This window comes from Pundamilia nyererei, unplaced genomic scaffold, assembly GCF_000239375.1.
Source record: "Pundamilia nyererei isolate P.nyererei 1_Seehausen unplaced genomic scaffold, PunNye1.0 scaffold00068, whole genome shotgun sequence".
Taxonomy (NCBI): Eukaryota; Metazoa; Chordata; class Actinopteri; order Cichliformes; family Cichlidae; genus Pundamilia; species Pundamilia nyererei.
Genome location: NW_005187469.1, coordinates 2,968,540 through 2,976,323, shown reverse-complemented (window position 1 = coordinate 2,976,323; position 7,784 = coordinate 2,968,540).

The window sequence follows — 7,784 nt, the reverse complement described above, 5'->3', positions numbered from 1 at the left end:
GCTTGCAAAGGTAAAATGATTGGCTAGAATTCAAAGTGTGTGACATCTCAGGGGGGAAAAAAGCACTGAAAGAAAGCACCGAAATGTGCGCTGCTTTTCGGTCTGGTTACTACCGTTTATGTCAGAACCGGTGCCATTACCGGTACCCATCCCTAATTAGCAGCTGAGTTAAACCGTAGACTGACAGCTTACCCTCACTACAGATGAAAGGTGGCTAGAGTTTTTGAGGTGACTCGGGGATTAAAAACGTAAAATTCTGAATAATATTTAATTGACACACTCTGTTTTTTTGGTCTGGTTTTTATATTATTATTCAAGTAGTATGTTACAGCGCACTAGGGTTAGTTAAATTAATATGCACAATATGCTTTTGTCTTCAGACACTGAAAGTCAAAAGCAACAATACAAACAATTTAAAATGCCAGAATTAAATCCCATGTCCACTTAGCACTATGTGGTGAGATGTGCTATTTAACATCAATATTTAATAGGAAATCATCTCAAAACGCAACAGCACAAAATGCAGTCAGTTTAAAGAAAGAATGATTAAATATAACTGAGTACATTTCTAAGAAAACTGTCTGCTGTGAGGGACTTTTTCTGCTTTCCTGCCGTCAGCATCACCACTGTTTTTTTTCTATTTTTTGTTTATTTACTTTTTCAACACAAATTTATTAATATCCACATAGGGAAGGAGGCAACTTGTTCAATTTACCAATATCAGTAGACAGTTTGAAAAGTAACAGATATCTTAAGTTTACTTAGCTCTGTAATGTGTTTTACAGCATCATGGATCACAAATCTGTGAATGATATAATAATTTGGGGTCAGGATAAAGTCGATCTTTTCATTTAGGAACGTTGCTGTTCCTCTCCATTGGCCAATCACAGCAGCTTCACCATCATTTGCAAAGCCAACAAACCATACATATAACATTTGTTCAAAGATGCTCCTCAAAGCAAGGCATTCTAACTGTGGGATGTCAAACAACAGCCCTAGTGCATAAACCCATCTCCATGTAAGAGTATTTTTTTAAACACTCAGATGGTTTGGAAAATGAGAGTGATTGTCAGGACAATACATGGACCCGAGCAATTTTTAACATAAGAGTTCAGCCTTATATCATATAGATATTCACTTTTCCTCAGTTTTCTCTCATTTCTGTGAACAGACATGCTGTTTAAAGCAAGAAACACATGTGTAAAACACATGCTTACACTGAGTACATTACCTTCTCCATCATTTTTGAGCCACAAACTTGCAGATTGCTGGTCATTATTAAAATGAACTTGGTGCATCTGTTTGTTTATAAATTTAGATAAGGCCTAGTCTGTGGCTGAGAGTTGTTTCTGCTGTGTTGATTTCATGTGGTTCACTGGTAGTGTCCATCCCTGGGTCTGTACAGCACTACAAGTCTGATGCAGACGAAACAGCTGAATTGCAAAGGCAACAGATTTGAGATTTATCACAAGTAATCACAGTATTATTGCAAACAGATTGAATGTAATTACCAACTTGACCCCATTCAATCGAAAAAAACTGGTGGCAGATGGATCCCTGTCTTATAGCCATTTTCTCGCCACGTTCATGCAACAGTGTCATTTTGAAAATAAAGTCATCTCAGACCTAGTCCCTGTCTTTAAAGTGACCACTTCAAAGGCAGGGATCTGTGTGTTGATTGCCAAAGCTGTGCTGCATTGTGCTGTTTTCTCTATTGTAACTGAAGCCTGATATATTAACCTGGGGAATTATGGTCTGGCCGGGTCTTCCGTAGCCTTTCACATCCTTGCAGTGTATTTAAAGCTATGGACAGGGTGGAATGACCCATAAGTGTATTCACATAGTGTCGATGATTAAATAAAGACACCAAGACATTCCACTCCATAGTTTGCCTGTTTGTTAAAACTGATGATAACCTTAAGACAATGACTCAACAGAAAGTGCTATCAACCCACTTTCCTTCCACCTTTCCACAACAAGAGGAGCCAATGCATTTCCAGAGAGCTTGCCTCTCTGCTACTGAACCTTGGTGGAAGATCCAAGTGGGTGAGCACCTTTATTGCATCAGAATGAAGCTAAAAAAGACTCACCCATCAGTAATGGCAGGAGTACAGACTTGTGGCTCTCAAATAAACTTCCTGCCCTTTCTCCTGTTATCTGCCTGACTCTGTTCAGGCTATAAATTCCTTTCACTTCAGGCTTTGGTTGACTGTGGTTTTGAGAAAAGTTTTCTAAGTAAGAAACAGAGCCACACACTCTCTGAAATGATGACAGTCACAACTTTAAACAAAGATTTTTTACTTATATCACCTAATATAATTTCCCTCGTCTCAATAATCCTATCATTGATTGATCAGCTGGTAGGTGGGGTAATTTCTTTCTTGCTACCTGTTTTCCGTCCACCCTGACTTCAGTTAAGAATCTTGTTTGAGCTGAGTAGTTGCTTTCCTTAGAATATTACAACCTTGAACAGGCCTTCAGCAAGGCTGGGTCTCGGATGTTACCTCCCCACTGTCCATACAAGTGCACCACAGATGTCCTCCCTTTGTCTCTGTTTCCCTCCAGCTAGATTTATAATCTATCATGCAGTAAACATGAAGCCATGGAGCAGTTCATTTTATTCTCTTTCATTATTCTCATATCATGTGTCCCCTGTCCTCAACTTTGTATTCAGGAACATTTTTGTTTACAAGAAAGAACAAAACCAGCACGCTTGCAGTTTTTTGTCATTGGTTATACTATTATAATAGTTTTTCTACCATTAATCAGCTCAACTTGTTAACCTCTTCACTGTGGCCACCATAATTGTTGAGAAAAACCCAACAATCATATGACACCCTATGAGAAAACACTTTGGCAAAAATGGGAAGGAAAAACTCCTTTTTAATAGAAAGAAACCTCCAGCAGAGCCAGGCTCAGGGAGGGGCGGCCATCTGCTGCGACCGGTTGGGGTGAGACAAGGAAGACACTATAACAGACATGCTGTGGAAGAGAGCCAGAGATTAATAAGAAGTATGATTCAGTGGGTTAGGGTTAGTGCGTAGGCTGTAGCTAAAAAGCTGCGGCCGCGTGCGTAAGTTGACAGCTGCAATAAAGAAGTGTACTGAAAAGTGTGAGTATGTGGTTCGGTCTCTTGTGTCCCAGTCCTGGGTTTCGGCACCACTGTAAATGATGCACGACAGATCCGACCACATGTTCACACTTTTCAGTACACTTTTTTATTGTGGCTGTCAACTTACACACACCGCTGCAGCTTTTCAGCGGATGCGCATATTATAAATGTAACTGCTGTGAATTTCTTTGTTCTGACATAAAAGTGATTCCTATGTTAAACATTAGCGCTGCATGACTTTCCTGCCAGGTAACTTGCTCCTCACCTGTCAGAACTCTGCGCCGCACCAGTGGGGGGCGCCACACACTTTGAGAACCACTGCATTAATCCAACACGTCACACCATAATCACTGCATTTTAATAGACAATCAGCATCATATATCACTTTGTTATGACATGACATCTATCAAATAAAGTAAAAAAGTAAAAATAGAAGTTGCGCTGTGTGTGCACCGCTGAGAAAAGAAATGAGTTTTTAGTAGAAATGTTACTAAAATCCTGAAATACTGGAGCGTGCTCTGTCCACTGTACAGAGAACAAAATGTGTTGGGATTCTTATCTCATCACATAAAGTTCAGTTTAGCTCTGTTCTGTTTTAATAAAATACTAGTGTTAATGCAAAGCATAAATATGTGGGGCTTCACTCTAAACACTTAGAGTGAAGAGTGAGTAAAGGGTTAAGGCACAGAGCCAAAGTTTTAGATCAGAGTTTTGAGATCAGAGTTTTGAGCCATTCAGCTGTGCCAGTAATGTCTTTGTTATGATAACATCTCCCTGTCTACTTTCTTTCCCTAGCTGTAACTATCACATATATATAAGGTGCTTTTTGGTGCTAAATCAAGCAGAGTTTGCATTTGTGTGATTGATTATATTCCATGCTCACTTGGGGAAATAAATGGAAGAGCGGATGAATTGGACTCACTGGTACAGATGGACTCTGAATGACTGCAATCTGAATTGCCTTCCACCAGGTGACCTGTGCAATTGCCTTGCAACCCAAAGTCTAAACCTCTGGGCAACCAGTGGATCACTGCAACTACTCACTCTCAGTTTTAGACAGATTGCAATGATCTTTCCTGGTTGCAAGGAGGTTGCAGTTCTATGTTTACTATTGTGTGACTGAATTTTCAAAGTTATTTACATTATACATTATATACATTTGGGAGCATGGTGTTCATTTCACATGAACCATGAGATCAAGTAGCTAATTTTATCTCACTGCAGTGAGATAAAATTAGCCCTTGTTACTGCTCTAGACAGATGATATACTGCACACTGAGAAAGCAATCTCTTTATAATCTTTATTCTATTTCAGTGAAATTAAATTGAGTTTAAAGTGCAGGATCCTGATCAGAGAGTATATGCATGGCCTCAGCTGGATTGGAGGCAGGAAGCCATATTTAGGCTTTGATAGCTGCTTGTAAGAGGGTTTGAAGTTCATAAAAGGATTTGGGGAGCGTTGTCATTAGCCCAACCCCCCCACCCCCAACCCCTCAGCTTCAGAGTCCAGGGAAGTAAATTAACTTAATTGGAACAAATCATTTTGTACATGCAACATCAGAAGTTCAAGTCTGTAATTATGAGCTTAAAGGATTTTAGGTATGCTTGTTATTGGGTTAATCTAATTTTAGAACACAGATCGTAAAGGTGTTTATTAGCTACTTGATCTCATGGTTCATGTTAAATGACCACCATGCTCACAAATGTATATAATGTATATTTCAACCAGAATGTGTCGTTGTAAATAAATAACAGAATGAGGAAAAAAGGCTTTTAAATATTCTGTCTGTGTTTCTTGAAATAATCTGCAGAAGGAACTGAAGATTATCAGAATTAGTTACCTTGGGGGAGTTTAAGTCCATTTTAAAGGAACCGGATAACTCTTTTACTCAGTGCGATTGTTTTTAATGTCACTCTTAATTGATTTGCTATTGTATATTTGTCACATGTTTGAACGGGATATTGTATTTGTTTTAAATTTTGTTTTTTTTAAATGTACTTATGTGGTACATGTATTTTTGACGTTTGTGGCCATGATGCCAGGTCTCTCTTGGAAATTAGATTTTTAATCTCAATGAGATTTTTTTTACCTTGATAAATAAAGGACTAGTAAAATTTGGCTGAAGTCCTTCAAAATATTTCTGCAGATGAGTCAGAAACAGGATAATTTAGCAAGACTGGGGGTCCATACCAACTGGAGAGAAAAAAAGAAACTTATGTGTAATACTGCCTAAAACAGTCCACACTATTAATTTGGCAAAGAATATGAATTAATATTTTAAAATTGAATAAATATATTTTAATAACCATTATACCCAAAGCTATCCTTCATAGTTTAATAACCAGTCATGTTTTTAAAATCAAAAATATCTATTTGCTTTTTGTTGTAAATTGCAATTAAATGTAACAACACATCTTCTGGTATCTACTCCGCACTCTTGAGACTGCACTGGGAGACACACTAAACCTTGCAACTGGCAGATGTGGCAATGGTATCTTGAAGCATTTGGACTCCCTGGGTAAACCTGAGTGGCTGCAGGTAATGTCTCATGCAACAGAAGCGAGAGGAACATTAGCAAATAGCAAAATTATAGAACAAAAAGGTCAGGAGAGAAAAGGAGATGCTAATGGTTTGTGGCAATCACCTGTAATTATTTTTTAGGAGTTGTGTTGCTGCTGCTTTTCCAGTGACCTGTTGCCACTTTCATTTCCATGCAGGTGAAACGGATTCATAATGGTTTACACTTTCAAGCTGGACTAATTGATATCCATGAAGTTTAACTGACTTGGTGTTTCACTGTGATGATTGAGCGTTCTGTTAATTTTACTGAGCAGTGTGTACCCTCAGACAGTTTTCATCTCACCTACTTAATGAATCTACCTTAAATTTCCTTGCACCCTTCTTCAAACAAAACCAGCATAGTGTATGGTTGGAAGTGACTGAGAGTGAAAGAAAGACAGAGAGAGAAACAGATGGCTAATCCTTTTCACTTAGTAGCAGTGTCATTGACTGTCACTGATAACAGAGTGAACATCCCAGGCCAACATACTCTTTCCCTGGTGGGTGATGTACACAACAACAATAACAACGACATCAAGCTGCTCTCACTCTGAGTCTGACAAGATCAGCTACTGGAGGGCATACCCGCTGCCAAGGTGACTTCAGCTGCCTCTGTGTGTGAATGAATCTAGCAAGAGTAAAAAAACAAAACAAAACAAAACAAAACATACTGGCAGAAGAAATACAACAGAAATTCATAAAACAGCCAAAACACCTGGCTGTGTATTACTCTGAGCATTTTGGTTTGTTACCAAATCATTCATCAAAAAGGAAAATGTCAAAAGAGAGATTTAATGTCATCTTTAATATTCAATAAAAAAAAAATCTAAAGCTTAAATAGGCTTAAGCTTAAATATAAAACGAATGCAGGTATTATTGTAAAAGATGGTAAATATTTTTGTGTGTGTTGTGATGTCAGAGAAAATGTTCAGCTGCATGTTCAGTAAGTGGTGCACAGGGCAGTCTGGATCCATTAAATATCTACAGCCATTCACCACAGCCACATTAGAGCGACTGTTGCGTCAGTTAATGGAGGAATGCACATAGTGTTGATTGAAATCACATTCAGATTGAAACAGAAAGGATGATTTCTCTCTGTGAGTAATATGAGTGCATTTCAACAGCAGTTCAGTCCTGAAGCCACAAAAATGTCACTTCACAGTTACATATCCAGGTTTACACAACTTCCCCAACTAGTGTAATCCACATTTCTTCCTACAGCTCAGATTAAGGTTGCTGTCTCCTGAAAAGTTTTGAAGCCAGTTATGGTCACATTGTGGTCCAGGAAGTGTGAGTATTGTCACGTCTCACTGCAATGCTCCATGAACTTAATCCTTTCACTGTGCTCCCATTGGTCTTAATCAGCTCACCAAGCTCACCCACAATATTGCCCATATAACACCTTACAGTCTTCATGTTTGCAGGTGGATCAGCACCATTGCTGAAAACCCATAATTTCCTCCATAGTTCTTCCTGGATTGCAGTGTAATGTGTAGAAAACTCGTGGATTTGTAAAATTTGACTTTACAACACTTGCAGAACAAAAATGACCAATTAACCTTCACAGAAATCACAAAGCGCAAGAAAAGTAAACTTTAACAGGTGATAAAATATTTTTTTTTAAATCAAGGGATCTTCTGCAAGAGCTACTCCCAGTTCAATTCAGTTTTATTCATATAGCACCACATCACAAAAACAGTTGTCTCAAAGCACTTAATATTGTAAGGTAAAGACCCTACATTAATACAGAGAAATCCCAACTATCAGACGTACACATATGAGCAAACATTTTGGCAGTAGGAAGGAAAAAACTCCCTTTAACAGGTAGAAACCACTAGCAGATCAAGTGTCAAGGAGGGCCAACCATCTGCCGTGACCAGTTAGGAGTGAAAACCACCGCAACAGGCCAAGGAAAAAAAAAAGGTCACATACCAGAGCTGAGCTTGAGAGATGCTGTCTTCATGCAAATCTGAAACATCTGGCTTGATCTACCTTGTGCTTTTGGACAGATAAAAATAATATGGCCATCGTTCGGCAAGAATTTCAATAGGAATTTCAATTCATGAAGTCAGTTTCACAAAAAATATAGAACCAGTGGAGACAATTATACAT